Raw genomic sequence first — 23,385 nt, forward strand, 5'->3', positions numbered from 1 at the left:
CTGCCTGTCCATTTACAGGTGAATGTGATAGAACAAGAAGGAAAAGGTTCAAAGTAACCAACTCATTTGAAGTTTTCATCCTTTTTTTCAAAAGGAGTGAAATGGGCGATTATTTTTACTCTCATTTTCAAGATAAATAAACTGCTCCGTTGCAACCTGAAAGATCTTGTTATCTGGAGGTTACCTGAGAAAAATGGAATTTGAGACAACAGCTCCTGTATAGCATAGAAAGTGAGCTGACTGACAAAGATTTACTTTGGGAAGGCAGTACCATGGCAAGAACTTCAGTAAAAGTGGAAAATAGAGAATAGAAACAATGGGGACCCAGAGAAAAGTATTAGGTTCCCTTCTAGTCTCTCCTGAAAAACTGAAGTCAGTTAATTGACACAGAACCATAGGTTGAACCTTGGCAGACTGAGAGCTCAGCCATAAGATGCGGAGTTCCTGATGTGTTTAAAGAAAATGTATCCCCCCAAAGGTATAATAACCAGGTCACCAGAGGTAAGAATTATGCCACAGGAATGGCTGTATCCCTTCATAAAAGGTATTCAAATGTTAATTTTCCTAAAACCTAAAGACCACTGACCATTGTATTGAGAGCTTCCCATAATGACACTAATAAGTAAGAGCAAGACAACACTAGAAATTTTGGGTAGAATAGATTTCTCCTGGCCCCAAATGGCAAGCTTGTTGTGCTTGCACAGGACATCAGTGACAGGAGATATGACAAGTTAAGACAACACAGTCAGGGAATGTGACAAATAGTAAATGCCTAGTTCTAGTGAAAATGACCTTCTGTTCCACAAAAGAGGAGCAAAAGATCATAAAGGACTATTTTATCTAGGAAGAAAGAAAATTTGGGCCCACCATACCAAGAGTCTGAAAGTTTCACCATTTCACCACCAGAGAGCAATGGAAAATAAATACTTTATAGTTACTGCATCAAAATCCAGCCCAACTAAGGATGTCTTTGAAAGAAATAAGGTTCCCAGGGTAGCTGGTACTAAGAAGTGGAGGCTAGATCATATAGGTCATACATTTATCCTTAGCTAGAACATTTCAGCCATGTATGCTTTAAAAGGCCAAAAACACTTAGGGCAGAATAAAGGCACGGTGGTGCCACCAGCTTCCTGCCACATGTCCACATCACCAAAAGAAGTGATGTTAATAGATTCATTCCCCTTTCACAGACCTCTGCATTACAAGGAAACAAGACAATGCATACCTAAACATATGTGACCATCACATTCTGAACCAAAGTCAGTAATTATCTCTCTAGTTATAGCAGCGCTGTCCAATAAGGTAGTCTCTAGACACATGTGGCTGGCATGTACTTGAAATGTGGTTTGTGAGGTGTTGGTAGTATAAAATATATACTAGATTTAGAAGACTTAGTGCCACAAAAATGTAAAATATTTCAGTAATAATTTTTACTGGGTACATGCTAAAATAAGATACTGAATATATTGGATTAAATAAAATATATTAAAATAAGCCTACTTGTTCCTTTTTAGTTTTTTAATGTAGCTACCAGAAAATTTTAATTTTCATACATGGATCACAGCGTATTTCTATTGGAAAATGCCAAGCTGTAGCTTCCATGTAGTACTGAGAAAAAAAAAAACAAACAGCCATGGAAACATGAGTTTTCTTCTCCAAGAAGTCTTGGCTGGAGATTGAGTACTGTGCCTCACAGTCTTTGTATCACTAAGAAGCTGAGAGATGGAAGGCTCCACTTTCAAGGTGACTGAGAAATTAGGAAATCTGTGACTGTATAAAAACTAAACCAGAAATCAATGAAACATACTATTCGCGGTGGAAACTACCAGAACTCTTAAGAGAACAAGAGAAAGTGGGCTCATAGAATTGTTGAAACACATTTCATTCAGATAGGCTTTTAGTATTCAGATACTAAAAGCAATCGGTGTAAGGGCTGTGTGAACTCAGATGCTGACACGAAAGTGATTCTTACTCCAGGATGCATTTGCAAATTTGCTGTAGGCACACATCAACATAAAGCAATACCAAAAGTGAAGTCCACTCCATGACATACTGAGGATTAGCCTGCTCTATATCTGTTCCAAAGTCCTTTCTGTATTCCTTCCCATAACATAGATCTACACTACAGAAGTTATTTCCCAGACTTCCTAGCAGCTTGGGTTCCAGATACGATTTTTCTGTCAATCAGATACACAAATACAAGACCTGAATTTGGGACTGAGTAAGTGGGAAGGTAGCAGAGCAGAAGCATTCCTGTTGAAAGATTGCTTTTCAAGCTGATAGGTGTAAAGCAGCTTCAATTGGACAGGCAGCTCTCTCATGGGGGCCAGAGCTGCAGCTCCCTGGGCAGCCCGCTTTTGCCGTGAAGATTTGGGAGTGGTTGTTAGAAGCTCAGACTAATATCTATCTCTTCAGCTACAAAAGGTACATAAAAAATGGTGCCTATCTCATAAACTTGTGGTAAGGATTAATGAACTGGTACCTTAAAAGGCTTGGCAAAATGATTGGCACATAGGAATCAGGTGTTAGCTGATATTAGAATTTTAATATTGGGTACTAGGATTTTTTTTAATATTAGGTACTAGGATTTGAATCCAGAGCTAATCATTGAGGAGGTCTGCATAGCAAGTAAGATCTTGGTCAGTGATAAAACTAAGTTTTCTTCTTATGAAGACCCAAGAAAAGTCCCTTAATCTGGAGTCACATGTTGAAAATAAATTGAAGAAGTATCTTCTTCCATAAATTCTCAAGAGATGGTAACTATAGCAGGTAAGAGTAAGAAAATATGGAATAGAGGAACTTCCCACACAGCAATATTCCAGGAAGCTAATTGCCTGAGATTGTTCAGGAAAATGTGTGCAGATGGAGAAGTCATAAATAGAATTATCTCATTAAAAATAACACAAAGCAAAACAAACAAAAACTTCTTTTGCTGCTGAGTTCTCATATTAATGAAAAATGTTAATTGATGGTTGAATGAAGTTATTTTCTAGGACTTTGTTGTTGCTAACTTCATTTCCAGAGGACACCACTAATTAATTCTTTAAATGTCCATTGAGTGTCCTATGTGCCTGGCACTAGGCTGGCACTGGTGATAAAATATCAGAAAGCAGATCAGTGGCTTATGGTTTTAATGCTGAGGATTTAGAGGAGCTGAAATGAGAAAGAAAGAGTGATTAGAAAAAATGTCAGCCTTGGGGACACACTTGTCAGGGTGGGTAGGAAGCAATGAAATATTCCCCATAAATTTTTATTCCTCCATTTTGCACTTTAGCCTTCTTAGATACTTCCCTTCACCCTAGAGAAGATCAATAATCAATCTAGAAGCAATGCTATGAGCTGGTTGGCAAAAACCAGGGAGGCAACTATAATTTTTTAAAACAATCTCAAATTTACATAAAAGTTACAAGTCCTATAAAAAGAAATTTATTTCTGGATAATTTAAGTTGCCGGGATGACACTCATCACACTTAAATACATTAATATGTATTTCCAAAAACAAGAATGCTTTACTATACAATCACAGTGCAACCATCAAAATCAAGAAGTTAACACTGATGTATTACCACCAACTAATCCTCAGATCCCATTCACCAATTGTCCCGTTAATATCCTTTATAGGATGCACCTCAGAACTACACATTGTATTTAATTGTTATCTCTTTAGTCTTCTGTCTGGAACAGTTTCTTGACTTTCACTAACTGGGAACTTTTGAGGCTTACAGGTCAGTTATTGCATCACAATATCCTCAATTTGGGTTATTCTGATAATTAGATTAAAAATATCACAGACGTGTGACTGTATTCTCACTTCCTGTCAGGTGGCATACGGTCTCTATGACTTATGTACACTTTGATCACTTGATTAAGGTAAAGTCTGCCAAGCTTCTCCATGCAAAGTTATTCTGTATTCACCTATAACTAATAGATTGTGCAGAGGTACTTTTGAACTAGGTAAATAGTTCAAATTTTCAATTTGTTGTGTATATCAATATGGATTAGTGGTTTCTGGTTTTATTCAATAGATTATAATCTATCTTTATCATTACTTATTTTGATGCTCAAATGATCTCAGATTTGGTCAGTGGGAGTTCCTTTAAACTGTCTTCTGTGTCTATTTGATAAGGCCATATCATTCCTTGAGAGTCTCTTTACTTTCTGGCATAAAAAATGTTCCAGACTGACTGTACTTTCCCTCCCCAGTCCTGGAATCAGTCATTTCTAAAAAAAAAAAAAACAAAAAAAAAACCTGATTCCTTTTGTAAATTAAGAGTACTGTCAGCTGTCAGACACTTCAGGGAGTGCCCCAGCTACAGATAGCCACCCTGCTCAAGGTTATACTCGACCCTGTGCAGCCCAATTAAGGCAGGTGTAAAAATATGTCCCTGAATATACCTCTCCTCTAAAACCCAAAATACAGTGGAAGCCAAGACCTAGTCACTGGTTGTATTTCTTGGTATTGGGTTGTTGCTCCTCCCAGGCCTTCTCAGCAGGCGGAGCTATTGAACCTGTGCCTGTGTGTGTACATGAACATTTATATTTCTGTACATATCAGTAGTAGGTTTTAAATGTCCCCCTAATGGTTATTCACATTTCAATCTCTGGAACCTGTAAATACCACCTTATGTTTTGTTTTGCTTTTAAAGAAGAAGAGGAACAGCCTTGCAGATGTAGTTAAGGCTTTTGGGATGGAGAAATTATCCTGGACTATCCAGGATGGCCCAATATCATCACAAGGGACCTTATAAGAAACAGGCAGGAGCACCAGCATCAGAAAAGGAGATGTGACAAGAAAAACAGAAGAGTGATGCAGGGCCACAAGCCAAGGACTGCAACAGCCTCTAGAAAATGAAAAAATTGTGGAAATTGATCCTTCACCAGAGCTTCCAGAAGGAACAAAGCCCTGATGACACCTTGATTTTTAACTCAGTGAAACTAATTTTTAACTTCTAGTCTCTAGACCTGTGAAAAAATTAATTTATATTGTTTTAGTCAAGTTTGTGGTAATTTGTTACAGCATCCCTAGGACACTAATCAACATCTTTTACCACATGGAAACCTTCCTCACCCAACCCAGACTCTAATATTCCACATCAGAAAATGATCCTTTCCATTCCAATGTGAAGGCCCTCTCATCCACTGGGTTCCAACATCCTGAGGTACAAAGCTCTCCTAAAGAACAACCTCCTCATCCTGCAGAGACTCAGTTTTCATGCAGGGCTATGCTCTGTATGGATGCTCTTCTCACCCCATCTAGGTTCCAACTTCCCCTGCCACACACACCTGTGACCCACCCTTCTCTGCAGACATCTTCTTCCACCTTCTTTTGCCCCAATAACACATTTCATTCCACCCTTCCATGGGCACATCTTTCTTTCATTGTTTACAACCAAGTAACCATCTTCTCTTCCCACCATAGAAAGCCAGACGTTTATTATCTGAGAAACTGAACCAGGGAGTCTCCAGACTTGGACATCTGGAGAACGGAGGCAAGGTCTTCACACTCATAAGTGGGAGTTCCTCCTTGCGCTGTTTTCAAAAAAGGCTGGCAATCAGGCTTGTACTTCAGGAGGTAGGTGATTAGGGGAATCTTCCCAGGGGCACGTGAATGGTATCACAGATCTACAGATATTTGGAAGTACTCTATCACCAAAAAGACTAGTCAAAAAGTACCTCCCAGGCACATAGGTTCTAATTGGCACCTTAGTACATAATACTTGAATGATTGGACAGCAAAGTACCAGATATTTAGGAAAACTTCCAAAATGAAAGGTTTAAAAACAAAAAACAAAGACAAAAGAACTCAGAAAAAATAGAGGCAATACAAGGAGGAACAATTCAAATACATATAAATCATTAAAAATAGGATTCTATAAAATATAAACAGAAGACTCATGAGTAAAAATGGAATGAATTGAATTTTAAAATCCAGTGGGAAAATTGAAAGACAAAATTCAGGATTTCTTCTACAAAGTAGAACAAAAAGATAAATGAAAAAGGAGAGTAATTCTAGACTATATGATATACAACTAATAAAAATTACAATAAGAAAAAATAAGGAAAATCAAAGATACAATACAAATTTTAGCAGAGATGACAAATGATACAGATCTCTAAATTGACCCTCATAGTGTCCAACACAATGAAATAAAAGACAAAAAAAAAAAAAAGGGAAAAGAAAGATCTGCACCATGACGCAACATGGTGAACTTTTTGAACACAAGAGATAGGAAAAGAACCCTTGGCTGGGCACGGTGGCTCACCGCTGTAATCCCAGTTCTTTGGGAGGCCAAAGTGGGCAGATCACTACAGGTCGGAGTTTGAGACCAGCCTGGCCAACATGGAAAAACTCCGTCTCTACTAAAAATAAAAAAAATTAGCTGGGCAGGGTGGTGGGTGCCTGTAACCCCAGCTACTCAGGAGGCTGAGGCAGGAGAATCACTTAAATCCAGGAGGCAGAGGTTGCAGTGAGCTGAGATAGCCACACTGCACTCCAGCCTGGGTGACAGAGCAAGACTCTATCTCAAAAAAAGGAAAATGACAGAATCCTAAAAGCTTCCAGTAAGAAAAGCTAGGTTACATACAAAAAGAGAGTAAGAATTAGAATAACATTGGATCTCTCTATAATCTAGAATTCTATATCCAATCAATGTTATTCTGTCCTGTAAGGACAGAATAACAATGTTTTCAGACTAAAATAACTCAAAACTGTATTTCTGTATCAGTCAGGAGAGGCCAGGTTACAAACTATGCCAAATGCTTACTGTTAAACAAGTTTCTCTCTCACATGCTCAGAAGTTGTGTGAATCCAGGAGACGCTCTAGGGCAAATGTCTCCCATGGCAATCTGGCAATCCAGGCTTGTTTTTGATCTGTGACCTTCTCAACACAAGGCTTCCTTCATGGGGAAAGAAATTGCTTTGGCCTATAACAGGCACAGGTCTCTTCTACTCAGGGCCCACTAGCTGGAACTAGTCAATGACCCTAATATGACTGCAAGGAGTCAGTGAATTGTCACCCTCCATTTTTCCAAGGCAAGATGAAAACTGATTAGGGAGGGGCACTGGAAGGGTCTATCACATTTAGCTTAAGTAACCACTGTGGACTGGACTTGATCAAACAAAACAAGGAAGTTAACCAAGAAAAAGTAAAACATGAAATCCAGAAAACAAGGATTCCACATCGTTGGATCTTAAAAAAAACATTCGGCCTATATTAAAGCAGTTAGAACTGAGGGCTCCGAGTAAGAGGTCTGGAGAAAAAAAAATAGAATTCATAGACTGCCTGAAATGTGTAAAGATTAAGGAAAAAAAGTTCATTGGCAGTTGTAATGAAAAATAATAGAACAAGTACTTAGAAAACAATGCAAATAAAAATGTGGTAGTTAGCAAAAAATGAAAGTTGTATAAGAAAGAAATTATAATTATATCCAAATGAAAGTTGTATAAGAAATTATAATTATATTCACTTGTCTTAGCAATAACAATTTATGTAGTCATAATAATGCAAACATTGACTATTACTTAAAACAAAATTGTTATATAACTACAATGGAGTAGGAATGAAAAGAAAGAAAGTGTAAGAGAGTTAAACACTCATTAGCCAATATCAAGACTTTAATATTTAATGTCATAAATTGGTAAATCAGGGAATAAAACATAGCATGTATATTGTACAATCTCTTCTATTACCCCACCATCTCTTTTCTGAAGGTATTATCTCCCCACAGGCTGAACCACCATCCTCACCTCCACCATTTTGTCAAGTTCCCCAAATGACTGGAGTTACGACGAAGTCCACCACCTGGTATGGCCCACACCAACACGCGAAGCTCATTCATACTGGGTCACCCTTCCACTCCTGGACTTCAGTGGAATGCCACATCACAGGAAGTGGGGTAGGTCTTCCCCGGTGACCACCAGGAGTCAGATGACATGATACCCACATATGAAAGAGTGACTGTCCCATGGAGTGAACTCTGACTTAAGGGGAAAAGGAGACAGGAGGAAGCCAAACAGATCAATTATCCTTCCTTTTTCCCATCCCCACAGTATTTTGGGAGAGGGCTGCTCATCACAGCCCATAAGGAGAAGTTCACATGTGGAGGTGATATGATTGCTAATCTCCAATGGTGACATATTACATGGCATTGCTTTGTGTTTTTGTTGCCCGACTTCCCTTTTTCCTTACCTTCACCTTCCTGGGCTTATGTCACACAAATAAAGTATCAAAACACTTGATTCTTGAGTTTAACTATTTTTGGAGGATCTAGGCTAAGACAGATTATTTTAAAATATAAAGATATATACTCAAAGAAATGGCTGCCTCTGGAGAGTGAAACTGAAGTATAGGGAAGGTAAGGTAGATTATTACTTTCCATTGTAAGCCTGATTTAAAAAATGTTTGCCATATATTACTTTCATAAAATAAAAATTAATTTTAAAAGCTAATATATTGTAACTACCATTATACGCATTTTAGATTGCTCACGTACCTTTCGAGAAGTTTTCCCCACAGATCGGAGAAACAAGCTAACAATTATTTTAGTATTATAATAATGTTGTGACATAAACCTCTGCATTCATACACATTTTATAGATTTTTCTGGAATTAAAAAAACCTTTTATGAAAAGTGAAGGAAGATGTCACCTTCAGATCAATACCTCCTTGTATCCTGCTTAAAGTGCTATATTCTTGAAATGGCAGCCACTGCTTCATAACAGAATAGCAATAAGCCAATCTATAGACTCATCTTAATGAATTATAGAGGAAAGAGAAGCAGCTAAAAAAGGAAACCATTTTATTTTCATATTGAGTGCTTTTTGAAGAATGGAACTGAGGGTGGAATTAATGATTTAATTAAGCCACTTAATGTTTTATTAAAGTCAGTATGGCCCAGAGTTCCTGTGCAATCATCAATTTATCAATAAAACTTCATATTTGTTTTTGCCAAAGAATTTATATTTATTGTTAGACGTGCCCGTATTACAGAGATCTAATTGTTTTCAGAAAATTATATATGTCCTTGTATTCCAAAACCCTTCCATTAGAGGAGCACGAATTTCTACTGAAAAAAAAAAAAAGTCAGGTCAGGCTCTGAAACCATGATTTATTCAGCTTGGTTACTACTCTCCATGAGGAGTTCTGTTTCTGCTCTTTTCAGCAGAATATCTGCTCAGCTTTTACAGTGAAGGAGGGGCTCAAGGACACCAATGCAAAACCCACCTGAGGTGGATGCCTCCTGCAGGAGGCATTGAAGCACCCAAGGTTATTTTCTCACCAAAACCCATTAGTTCCTTGCCTTTCTTAGGAGTATGTCTTTTCTTATCCCTAACTCCCCCAGTTCTATATCTAAGATCGATTTATTTATTAGTCACTGAAATTAAATGACCAGTTAAAGTGCAAAGTGGATGAGGTCTCCAAGATAATTTACAAATGCTAACCTATTTTCATTTGCAGCTTTAAGATTACATGAAAACGTTCCAAAAGAAATAGGAAGAGCATGGAAATGCAAAACCAAAGAATGAAATGTGATCCAAGAGGTATGTTCCCTGCCATACCAACTTTCCACTTATATGGTCTCACTTACATAGTTTCATTTATAAGACCCAGGATAGCATGAGATTACAGACCAATCAGTTATAGGAAAGATAGGTTCATGCCCACAGCAGTCCTATTCATATCTTTTGCTTTGGCCTGTGTATTGCTAGAGGGGAACTTTCCAGACAAAAGCTGCCTTTTAACCAGAAAGGAGTATCTGTCCCTGTAATGCTGAAGTCTGTGTTCACAGATCAAAGCCTTTCTTAGTGGATCATGTTCCCACCCTCTCAAAGCCAGTGTCTTCTCTGGCCCCTCTTTTAAAACAAAACACAGACACAAAGGAGAATGTTTTAGTCAAATTTATGGTATACATGCTTCAGGTCTACCCAATGCTATAGATTCATTTTCTCACATTTCAGCCTAATGAATTTTTATGACACTTATATGGTTCAAATTAAACTTTTTTTAAACCCACAGGTTTCAAATGATTTGTTTTACTACCAGATAGTGACCAACTGGGTTGACTTACTTAATACTGCAGTTGGTGTGCCTGGAGGTATATGCATATGCTTTTGACTGTCCCATACGGCTCTTTTCTGCCTATCTTCTCTCCCCTCAGTCTTCTACACCATTTGTCCCTTTATGTGTTGTTCTTATTACCTTTCATTCTCTACCCAAAGTGTTTCCAATCCTTATTCTTGCCCTGTTTGCTAAAATATGGGTTGGGTTTTTTTTTTTTTTTTTTTTAATCATGATTTTCTTCTAAGGAATGGCTGACAGAGAAATAGAAGATCAGAGATATCATACTGGCATTTTAATACACTGACCTTTAATATATATTATATATAGATACATATATACACATACACACACATACAAATATAGTTTCCATTAATGATCTTTTCCCCTAGAACACAGACACGTATAATTTTAAATAAAACTGCATAAGAAATTCATGCATGTATTCTTTTAAGGAAGGAAGGGAGGAAGGAAAGGGAAGGAAAGAACTGAAATTTTCTTTAACAACCACCAAGCTCATTTCTCATTTATCCTCTATTTTCTGTCCCACAGGCAACTCCTCCACACCAGGCAACCAGTAGCACAATATACATCATTTTCTTTCAATTTTTTTTTTACTTATATGTATCCAGAAATAGCACACTGTACATATCCTTCTGCCACTTGCTTTTTTATTCAACAATAAATTTTGAGCTGTGTCCCTAGTGATTTATATAGATCTAGGGCACTGTCATTCATATTTTTGTCAAAAATGCCCCCACATCTTTGGCCCCATGACTTGCTAAGGGAATAACACTACTTGCTAAGTATATAGGGACAAGTTCACCACTCTATCCAACCAGAAGTCTTCTCAGTAATATATTCGCCATCACTAATTAATAGAAGGGCAACTTTACAATAAGTTCCAGATTTAAAATCAAAATGAAAAGCTTTTAGAAAATTTAAAGAATTTTATACTTTAAAGAAGACTTTTTCCAGCTGACTAAATTAAGGCACTATGAAAGTTCAATCTAAGAATACTCCTTGGCTTTGAATCTGTTGCCTTTTCTTGTGTTTGGAAATTAGATACATTCTTTTCCCCAAAAAATCCTCTTGCCAAAGTGTATTTTCTTCTGAAAGAGTTAAATAAATGTCAATAGGCAGGCTAGCTCCCTTGATAATATTTCCTTCACTCAGATTATCTATTTTGGGTGAAGTTTTGCATACAGAGATGCTCTCACTCTTCTTGACATATTTCCAGTAAATATGCAAATAAGGTTCTCATCTTCTTCTTAAAGCCTTTTACTCCACTGCTGTGCAATAGCTAACACTCCTCCCCACTGCCCTAACGCCTCACTGTCTCTTTTTTTATCCTCTCCAAAAAGGAAAGTTGCTTTTAAGAAGTTCTTTCCTTTCATCCCTCATCCTCGTCCTACCACTGATTGCTTCAGGAATTGTTTTCCTACTATCGACTTAGTTTTCTATGTGTTTTGCTTCTTTCAAATGCTTCTTCTGGACCCACTGTACTGCCTAGAATTTTAATGAAAGCTTCCAGGAAAGGCATCTATGTGCTCAAAGATGACAGAGTATGTGTATCAGAAGGATGGTGGATCTCTTGGCACCTACCTCGGTCCCAGGTTCAGGTCCCTGCCTTACACTCAGTCTTTGCTGATCAATTCTTCTCCTCTGCTACTGTTTGAGACTTCCCACTTGACACATCCAACACTGCCTCCTCCTTTCTTCCCACTGGCCCAAATTCTTGCAGTCTCAGCCACGAAACAAACTATTTCTATCCATAAATGCAGGTAAGTTTACTGCATGGTGTCATTTTAGGAACCATAAAACGTGACCTGGCTACCCTATTGGAAAGTAATGCTGCTTTTCTCGATCAGCAGAATAAAAATTGGCATTTACTGATGAGAAATAAAGAAGCACAGTAAATGAAAAAGCAAATTCATCCACTATTGAAAAGTATACCATTTCCATACAATTAGACACTCTAATTGGGCCATTTCCCTCAAACGTTTTCTGCCCTTTTCCCATCTGTTCTCTACTTCAGAATACTTTTCTCTAGCCCTTCTACAACATTAACTTGAGTGACCTGAAGGTTAAAGCCTGCAGGTATTAAAAGAAAAATGGCCAGTCATGCAAGCTGCCAAAAGCCAGCTCATCCAGATACTCTGGAGAATTTAGCACTGGAAACAAAGAAATATGACCTTTCTGTTTTGGGACATCACTCATTCTACATATTTTTGACAGGTCTGCCAGGAATTCACTGATGAAAGCAGATGACATCTGAGATCATGCCTGGTCAGACTCACCTTAAGCCCATGGAGGATTTATCTTTGTTTCTACCAACTGTGTAATAAGATTTTAAAATAGCACATTCTTAATTATTTATATTTATGTATATTCTCCTGAAAAACTTACATAAGCTGATTTTCTTTAAACATGCTTCCAAAGGAAATTCCCAAGTCAATTAGTTCATACTGAGAGAATACAAACTTATTGAATATCAACCTAAGTAAAATCCACTGGAGGAGATAAGTGTGTAGCTCAGAATTACAGATTGTATTCTCTAGTTAAAGTTACATAATTTAGGGCTTAAAAAGTTACTTTGGATCATGGGTACTTTTGTTACTTTCTATCTGGGTAGATAATTGGATCTTATTGCTTATCCCTCAGAGTTTCTAGAATGAATGTTCTTAGTGTCAAGAATAAACACGAATGTATGCACATCAAGTCCTCTTCCATGTAATGCTGTCCCTGTGTCAATGAGAGAAAATTGTGTTAAAATCCCTGATGTCTGGATAGCCTAACACTAGGATGAGAATACTGAACCTGCTCACCACCAAACTTGTCACCTTTCAAACACAATATCTCATGTAACCCACTCCCTATCCCAACCACTGGAAATCTGCCAGCAAGTCTGGGTAGATATTTCGGGATCTTTTAATTGAAGGCCACATCCTTCTTCTTCTGTCATTGCTCTCATCTAGACCCTCACAGTTTCAGTTTCTATTATATTAGCAGCCTCTCACAGTCCATTCTCTGCCTGACTGCTGATCAATCTTCCAATTTAAATGCCATGTGTTTCATGTCAGGTTCTTCTGAAGCCTCTGCTCTCCAGCAGTGGTAGGCAGTATAACGCTCCCAAAGACGTCCATGCCAGATATTGTGACATGTCATATCATATGACAAAAGAAATTCTGCATGTGTAATTAAAACTACAGATTTTTAAATGGGGAGATTATCCTGGGGGACCCAGTTGAGTCACATGAGCCCTTGAAAACAGAAAACTTTCTCCAGCTGGAAGCAGAAGAAGTACAGCAGAAGAGAAAGTCAGAGAGATTCAAAACATAAGAAGGGTTCAACTCACTGTTGCTTGTTCAATGATGGAAGGCAAAGTGACAAGGAATACATCCTCCTTTCACCACTGTCAATCCTGCATGATGGCCTCAAGGCTCTCCCTATCTACTCCTCCCCTCAGAGGACCTGAAAGAGCTCAAAGAGGGTAACAGGTGCCAGTCAGCAAGAAAAGAAACCTCAGCCTTATGACTGCAAAGAACTGAATTCTGCCAACAATCCAAATGATTTTAGAAGTGGATTCTCCCTTAAGGCCTCCAGCTGAGAGCCTGTCCCCACCAACACCTCGATTTCAATCTTGTGAGATCCAGAGGACTCGGACTTCAGAGCTACAGAGCTGTGAGATACACCTGTGTGCTGTTTTAAGCAGATATGTGTATGGTAATTTGTTCTGACAACAATAGAAAACGATTGCACCAATGAATCAATTGAAACTCTCCTTCTACTATTCAAGACCCCTCAGAATCTAGGTCTACTCAACTAATCCCACCTAGTTTCCCTCTGCTTACCAACAGAGGCTTTCTATTTCTTTCAGGCCAGGTTTTGCTTTGTACACAGGGCTTACATTATTTGAAAAAGAAAAAAAGTGAGTAATGACTAAACAGTACAAATTTTAAAGTGTGTGGTAGACACAGAGAGGTGCTATCCAGATCCTTCTTCAAGGAAGGACTTGATGCCCAGCTGCCGGAAATGTGATCAGCAGACAGCTCCAGCTGTCACCTCTTTCAGGATCTACTCCAGCTTCAAAGAACCACCTTTCTCAAGGTCATACTTTTCTCAGGAAAGTCTGTACCTGGTAACTGAGTAGGGAAGAGGAGATGTAGAGACTCAGTCATTTTAGCTCAACAGGAGACACTCTGACAGGCAGTATTTCCTCCAGAGCTCCCCAAAGGGTTGACAGAAGCTATAGCAGGCCCACATTGCAGTTTGACTTCTTCCTCTGCCCAATACTGCTTCCCACTTTCTTTCATAGGTTAATCCTAATAAACTTCATCTCAGCATCGGCTTCTGGAGAACTCACTATATGATAAAGTAATAAGTGCTAACAGGAAAATAAGGCAGGTTTAAGAGAGATTTCTGGAATATCAACCCAGAGGAGATCCAATACGAAAAATTCCTCATGCTGCAAAGACTCAGAAAAGCCATTAAAAAAAAACAAAACAAAACAAAAAACTACTTTTAAAAGTATGGCTAAGTTTGTAAAAAAAATTAAGAGATATCCCAAAATGGAAGAAACAAAGGTGAAATTGAAAACCAAAATAGTAACAGTGCAAGCTGACGTGGAACAAGACAAGGGTAGTTGGACCTGTATATAGGACTTCATAGCCATGGGCTTTGGGTTTAATACACACAGAGGGACAGGAGAAAACAGGATAGGCCCATGTGAAGTAGAACTTGAATCTGAGACTCTGAATAAACCTGAAATCCTAAAAGAGCTGCATCCTTAATGGAAGAAAGATTGGAAAAACTTAAGCCATCTGCCTACGAAAACTATAGGGAAGCTTGGTTCTGTCATGGATAGGAAAAATAAATATCCCATATGCCCAAGATTGTACTACATGTGAGTTTTGAGTTCCAGTTGAGTGGTATAATAATTTATAAGCTAAGAATTAAGGAAAGTATGTTCTGAGCCAAAAATATCTCTAGAGAATCAGGCAGCAGCAAATCAATCTTCCCTGTATTGCCTTAGAAAAAATACCAGAGGAATATAAGTTCACAAAGTTATGACATGTTAGAAAACTATCCAAGATGAGTGAGAGGTATACAAATTAAATTATAAAATAAACAATTAAAATGGTTAAAAAAGAGTATAGAAAATATAAGAAGAGATTAAGATACTGAAAAAGAGTATTATACAGATTTGAAAAACAAACAAATATAACCTCTAAAACTGAAAAATGTAATCATTGAAAGTAAAAATTTGATGGTTAGGTTAAACAGAACTGAAGAATGAATTAGCTTGAATATGAGTCTGAGATATTTTTCTAAGGCTGTGGAAAGCCATGGAGGTGTGCCATTCACATATCCTTTCAAGAAAATTTGTTGAGAAGAGAATATTTAACTGACAGCCCCAGCTACTGAATCTCTGGACTTACTTCTTTTACTCTGAGGTCTAGTCTCAGGGGTACCAGAGCCAGATCATTCTTGTCCAATATGAAATTCTTCTGCTGGGTAACATTTGCTCAGGAACTCCTCATCATCCTAACCAAAACCTTCTCAGAACTGCATTGAAGTCCAAGGTTCTTCCTGCTCAATTTCCTTCCATCTCTCCTTTCACCACTGTCAATCCTGCATTATGGCCTCAAGGCTCCCCCTATCTACTCCTGCTCCCCACCTCTTTATTTCCTCTACTAAATCTCTTGCATATCTAATCATGTCATGGCTTCTGCTTCTTAGAGAAACCAAACACACAAAAATAGAACTGACACAACCAAGCAACATAAGCACTGAATATGAGATGTAGTAACCAACATTAGGACATCTAATAGCCCTTTTATTGATGATAGCAAAAAGTTTGCCAGAGAGTTTGATTACATTTATATTTTCTTAAGAATTCATGTTAAAATTTTAACGAAAAATCCTTAAAGACTATAATAAAATGTATAATTAGAAACCCAGAAGAAAAGGATACAGCAAGTTTTATTAATTTAATGGAAGCGTAAAAGAAGACAAAAGTAAAACAAGAAGATCGGATAGCTAAATTAAAAAGCACAATTTCGGATGGCAGAGAAATCCAAGTAAAGTAGTAACTAGAATAAAACTGTCATTCAAACTGAGGCTATTACATAGCTCATTAGAAATCCACCTATAGGCCGGGCGCGGTGGCTCAAGCCTGTAATCCCAGCACTTTGGGAGGCCGAGGCGGGCGGATCACAAGGTCAGGAGATCGAGACCATCCTGGCTAACACGGTGAAACCCCGTCTCTACTAAAAAGTACAAAAAACTAGCCGGGCGAGCTGGCGGGCGCCTGTAGTCCCAGCTACTGGGGAGGCTGAGGCAGGAGAATGGCGTGAACCCGGGAGGCGGAGCTTGCAGTGAGCTGAGATCCGGCCACTGCACTCCAGCTTGGGCGACAGAGCGAGACTCCGTCTCAAAAAAAAAAAAAAAAAAAAAAAAAAGAAATCCACCTATATACTGTAACAAGGAAAACACTCAACCCTAAGGTCCCCCCTCTCCCCAGAATAGAAACTAAAATTATGTAGAAAGTTATTCTAAGAAAATACTTCCTGTAAGTGGGATTACATTTTTTTTTTTTTTTTTTTTTTGAGACAGAGTCTCTCTCTGTCGCCTAGGCTGGAGCACAGTGGCACGATCTCGGCTCACTGCAACCTCTGCCTCCGGGGCTCATGCCGTTCTCCTGCCTCAGCCTCCCTAGTAGCTGGGACTACAGGTGCCCACCACCGCACCGGGCTAATTTTTTTTGTATTTTTAGTAGAGACGGGGTTTCACCGTGTTCGCCAGGATGGTCTGGATCTCCTGACCTCGTGATCCGCCCGCCTCGGCCTCCCAAAGTGCTGGGATTACAGGCGTGAGCCACCGCGCCCGGCCAGGATTACATTTTTGACTGGGTATGGTGGCTCATGCCTGTAATCCTAGCACTCTGGAAGACCAAGGCAGGCAGATCACGAGAGGTCAGGAATTCCAGACCAGCTTGACCAACATGGTGAATCCCGGTCTCTACTAAAAACAAAAATTAGCTGGGCGTGGCGACATGCACCTATAGTCCCAGCTACCTGGAAGACTGAGGTGGGAGAATGAATCACTTGTACTTGTGAGACGGAGGTTGCAGTGAGCCCAGATCACGGCACCATTGCACTATCTAGTCTGGGTAATAGGACCAGACCCTGTGTTAAAAAAAAAAAAAAAAAAAAAAAAAAAAAAATCAGGCTTACATTTTTAATATTAGGAAAAAAAAGCTTTATGGTTTTTAAAAAGTATTACCAGGGAAAAGGAGGGGCATCTGAAAACGATAAAAGGAATTCACTGTAAATGCTGAACCTATAAGCACCTAACAACACAGCTTGAAAATACATAAACAAAAACATGAGAAAAAAGTTCAAGATAAATAAAATACACAAGCATAATGAGAGAATTTTATACAACTCTCAGAAAGTGAGAAATCAAATAAAAAATTTGAAGACAGAAGATTTAAATATCACAATTAATAAGAATACTAGATGTATATAATATCCAGTACTATTAGGGAACATCTATTCTTTCTAACTAGACATGGAAAATTTACAAAAAAATAATCAAATTAAACACAACTCAGCAAAGCTTAACAAACACCAAACACTGACATAATACAGACCTCATTCTCTGAGCAAAATAAAATTAAATTAGAAATCAGCAACAAAATAACCTCCAAATTCCATGCATTTGAAAATCTTAAAACAGTTTTAAATATGTTGTTCAAATATTAAAGCATAATGAAAATTTGAAAAAAAATTGGAGTTGAATGGCAATTTTAAAAATAGTATATATCAGAATTAGATACAGCTGATGTCATACTTCAGAAGAATTTGCAATCTTAAATTCACATATAGAGGGGGTGTGGGGATTGAAAATGAGTTAAGCATCCAACTCAAGAAGTTAGTATAAAAAGTAAACCCAAATAAAGTAAAAGTATATAACAGAGAAAAGAGACTAAACGGGTGGTATTAAGTGGGTATTTTAGACAAGATGGTGAGAAAAAGCTTCTCTAAGGAGATGACATTTGGACAGAAACTCGCAAGAAGGAAAAATTTAAGATTGATAACATATTTTTGATGATCAATTATATCCACATTTTGCTTTCTGCTTTGCCACAGAAGGGGACAGAAAATTTTCTTGCCAGCCTGCAGTTCATAGCAGGTGCATAGAGTGGAAAAATCATGCATCTCTTGGCTCATGCATCCTCCCTAATGGATAAAGGGATAGATGCTGTAAGTGTTAGGAGAATAGATCCCTCAAGGAAAGGATGATGACAGAGTATATGAAGGGATTTAATTGTCCTGAAAACTGGAGACGCCCTCAGTTCTGTCACCCAGTTCACAGTGAGAATCAGCATCTGCATCTTGTGTCCCAGTCCATACCACACTGCATGAGAGGAGAGGAGGGCCATCCTGGCCTCACAGCAAGTCAGATGGCCCTCACAGGTGCAACACCACAGGCCACTAAGAGGCTTGTGCTCCCAACTCAAAGGTAGCTTTTACTTATCCCCTTTGCCTTTCATACCCATTGATCATCCCATCCAGATTAGGTTGATTACTCGCATTCTCCCAACAGATGATCCTCCCCCTACTCCTCACAGTCACATCATTGTCACCAATGCAGGTCATCCACCATCAGCCAGCCTTTTATGCCCCCCAGTGCTGTAGTTCCACTAACGGGCTCCAACATTTCATACCCTCCAGCCTTCAGAATATCTACCCAGGCACTCCCTATCACATCACTCTACTTTCTATTAATAGATAGCCATTTATCAATCTGATCATTTTCTTGTTTATATAGTTTTATGTCTCTTCCCTGCCTCTACCATGGTAATATAATCTCCATGAGATTAGGGATGTTCTCAATCTTGTTAATTACCATAAGTTCAGGTCTCAGCAGTGCCTAGCAGGCTGTGAGAACTTAATATTTTTGAATAGATGAATTAAGTAATGAATGAATTTCTCCCAATATGCCCAGGGAATCTTCTCTCCACATGAAGGTAAGAAGAAAGATCATTAGCACGAATGTCCATTCTATAGTATGATCCTGCCATTTTAGAGTGTGTAAGTGACTGCAGAGATAATGTTGTACAGCTCCCTCATGTCCATCTTTCCCTGTCACATGAGAATTATGTGCCTGCTATGTTGGCCCCATGCCCAGATTCAAAGGATTATATATTACATTGATTTTAGCTGGGGCAAGATGCCAGCCAAGGACCATTTGGGAAGAATTTCCCACAGTAGGCAGAAAGTGACACCTCAGATGCAAGCTTAAGCTGCTCTCAGCAGCAAGTGATGCTAAACAGTCTCCATTTGTGACTGCGCTGTGGGAGAGTACACCTGGGTATGCTGCAACATGACATCAGCAGCCAAAATGGCTTTTTATTTAAACTCCAACCCAGGCAAACCTAGGAAATCCACTCACACAGCAAGAAATTTCTTGGACCTTGTTAGTAGCTGACAGTTTGCAGCCTCTAATTGCTCCCTGACTCCTTGAAGGGTTCTCATTGGCATTTGCTTACTTCAAAGCTGCCAAAAAGTTCAACAATCAGCAACATTCAGGTCACTTTATTCACAGAGGTGAACTTTTGGTTTTTCAGCAAAGGTGTATGTAGAGCCAAAAAAATAAAATGGTAATTGAGAAAAGATGGCCATAGAATGGAAATGTTATCTTAACCAACAATTACCTAGTCAAATATTCAAACTGTGGCAAAAAAAATCTAATTCTAATACTTAATGAGTAATTTGGCAGAAATTGCTAAAGGCTGAATTTTAATAGGTAAAGCTGTCAGAATTCCAACCAATCCAGCTTTTATTCGGCACCATAAGACCAGTCATACGAGGCTTAATGGTAATGCCTGACCTAGCTTTTCCATAACCTTACATTTTGCTTCTTCCAGAAAGAAGAACCTTCTGACTCTTCCCAGAAGAAATGTCCCTGATATTTGTTTTAATGGAAATTGACTCTTGCTACTTTTTATGAACTCATTTGTTTCCTCAACACATAAGCTCCTTAAATATGAGGATCATGTTTTGCTTTTCCATTATGTTCCTAGGGCTTAGCACATTTCCTGGAATAGAATGGGTGCTAAATAAATGTCTTTACGTGAGTGGATGGATGGACAAAAGGAATGGTAAATGAACCAGAGTAAGCATGATAGCAGTAAGAGGAAAAACCAAACTCTTTTCCCTCTACTCACACACCACTGAACAAAACACTTCTGACATCAGATGTGTGGACGTATTTCCACGTACACCAACTAAGCAATTCTTCAGCAGACATCAGTAGGTTGTCCTCTAATTTAATACGATTATGACACTACCCACTTAGAGAGAGCATCAGATCCCACAGGTTATGGCCTCAATCCTACAAGGCTGCCTCCACTTCAGATGCCAGTCAGAAGTCCCAGGTTGTGACCTATGATGGGCTATAAATCCGGGATTCCCATAACCCTTTCCTGGATTAGATTAGTTTGCTAGAATGGCTGAGAACTCAGGGAAATACTTTATTCATACTTAGTTTATTAATAAAGAATATAATAAAACCACAGGTGAACAGCCAGATGAGGAGATACATAGGGCAAGATCTTGAATGGTCCTGAGTGTAGAAGCTTCTGTACCCACTGAGTGAGGTGCAGCACCTTCCTGGCACTCAAAAGTGTTCACTAACCTGGAAGCTCTCTGAATAACATAGTTCAGGGATCTTTATGGCGGATTCACCACATGGGCATGAAAGGTTATCAACCATTTCCAGCCCTTCTCTCTTCTTCAGAGAATAGGGGTGGGGCTGAAATCTCCAAACTTATAGTAATGACTTCGCCTTTCTGTTGAGAAGCTTCCATCTAGGAATGCACCAAGAGTCTCTGCATTAGAGCAAAAGATGTTCCCATAACCCAGGAAATTGTGAGCTCTGTGTCAGTAACCAGGGCAGAGGTTAAATATTAGAACAGAAGATTCTTCTAGCGCCCTTACTGCTTAGGAAATTCTAAGGGTTTTAGGAGCTCTGTGCCAGGAACTAGGGGCAGAGACCAAGATATATTTCCCATTATTTCATTGGCAGACACCTCAAGTACCTTGTATCACAAACCACCTCTGATTTTAGGACAGCTGTGGTATATAATATATGAAAGCTTAGGTGAAACCACCTCCCCTCACCACACCTCAAACGTAATCTGTGTTTTTCTGCTTAGGGCCTCTCTGATACTGCAGGAGCCTATTCTGTCTGCTTGGGTATAGTCCAGAAGTACAGGGAGTTACTTTCTCAGGGAAATCCTTAGCCAAGGAGAGGCAAGGGCTAGTGGATGGATGCCCCAGCTTCCTGCCTGTCTTCTAGGCAGACAAGTCTCAGGAGCATTCTGAGCATGTCTCATCAATCCCAGAAGAACTGAGCCCCTATTGTCTACAGCAAGGTCCTTGATACCACAACCTTAGGCTGGCTTTCACTCTTCTCATTCGTGCATGCTACTTCTGGGATTATCTCCCAAACAAACTGCCTGCACCCAAGTCCTTGTCTCAGGCTTTACTTCCATGGAAGCCCAAAGTGTCATAATATGAAACTCTCAAGTTGAGAAGAATGTCCAAGGACCTAAATGATGTAAGACATGACAGCCTCAGGAAATGTACATGGGAACATATTGTATCACATATTCCACCACTGAATGGAATAACAAAGGGGCAAGCACTGCACATAGTGCTAGATCATAGCAAATGCTAAAGCATTCCTTCTTTTTTGGTTAATTTCGATTCTTCCTGCATTACTTCCTCTAGAGGCTGTGTGGGAACACAATCAAAGACATTGGTCTCTAAGCTACTCCCACCAACTTCATTCTTCTCAAAGGTCCCACACCAATAATCCTTTATAGGCATTAAGGCACCTTCATAAAAATCCGATTGTATTCCTAAGAAGGAGCCATTGTTTTCCTGCCACCCAAAAAGGAAACTGAAGAGGCATACAGAAGAAAGGCCAGAGTTTGGATAGAGTTCATAATTGCATAAATCAGTGTTCTTCAGCGAGACAGAATCATAGAATATAGGTATACAGATTGATATAGATACATGAGAGGGGGTTTATTAGGGGAATTGGCTGATATGATTCTGGTAGCTGAGAAGTTCCACAACAGGCCATCTGCAAGGTGGAGACCCTCAGGATGCAGGCACTGTGGCTCAGTCCATGTCAGAAAGGCTCAGAACCAGGGAAGCTAGTAGTGAACTCTCAGTATAAGGCTGAAGGCTTGAGAGTTGAGGAAGGAGGCAGGACACTACATTGATTCAAGTCCCAGAGACCAAAGACCTAAGAAACTGGAGTTCTGATGTCCAAGGGCAGGAGAAGAGTGTCCCAGCTCCAGGATAGACAGAGCAAATTGCTTTTCCTCTGCCCTTTTTGTTGTCTTGGCTTCCAGCTGATTGAATGGTGCCCACCCCTCAACCTCCCATCAAGGCAGATCTACCCCACTCAGTCCACTGACTCACAAATACATCTCCTCTGGAAACACCCTCACAGATATTCTCAAATAATGCTTTACCAGCTCTCTAGACATGCATTAATCCAGTCAACTTGACACTAAAGTTAACCATCTCAATAGCAGAAAGTGCCTCTTAGGGCAGAGGTGGGACCACTAAAGAAGAACAGAGGATGGAAACTATTTACTTCATTCTTTCACCCAGAAACAGCCTTACTATTGAATACACAGGCCTATGTTCTGAAGCTACAGTACTGTCTGGGCAGGAGAAATTCTCCTTACTGATAGCATTAGGCTTATCAGGAAAGCTTTTCTGTGTGTCAGATCTCAGCTCCTCCTCCCCCACCACACACACACCTCCTTAAGCTGGAGAAGTTAATGAAGTTCACTCAACTCATAGGACTCTGGGAAAGCAACTGAGTGCATTGTGAAGTATCAGTCCAGCCAAGAGCTACCAATCCACATTTAGTGTCCCATATCATTTTCCAGTGAAGTTTCAGCTGTGTATACATTAAACCATTTTAGTCACACAGCTAATCAAATAGTTATATTTACTCTATTCATCCTACATCCAAAAGGAATTTAAATTAGCCATAACGTAAGAGGCCTAAATACTATTTAATCAAGGATAAAAGCACACAAGACACGTGAGAGAAAGACCCAGGCTAAGAAGAACTTTAATAGTTGAACAAAAGACTTAAGCTGTGAGTTTCCTGGTAGCAAAGGCAAAAAAGAGAAATGATGGATTAGATGACCTTCATTATCAAATTTTGAAATGCTTAATCTAGAATGAAAAACAGTTTTGTGTTGTGAACCACACAATAAGATTGT

Source organism: Trachypithecus francoisi, unplaced genomic scaffold (assembly GCF_009764315.1).
Source record: "Trachypithecus francoisi isolate TF-2019V2 unplaced genomic scaffold, Tfra_2.0 Lachesis_group2, whole genome shotgun sequence".
Classification (NCBI taxonomy): Eukaryota; Metazoa; Chordata; class Mammalia; order Primates; family Cercopithecidae; genus Trachypithecus; species Trachypithecus francoisi.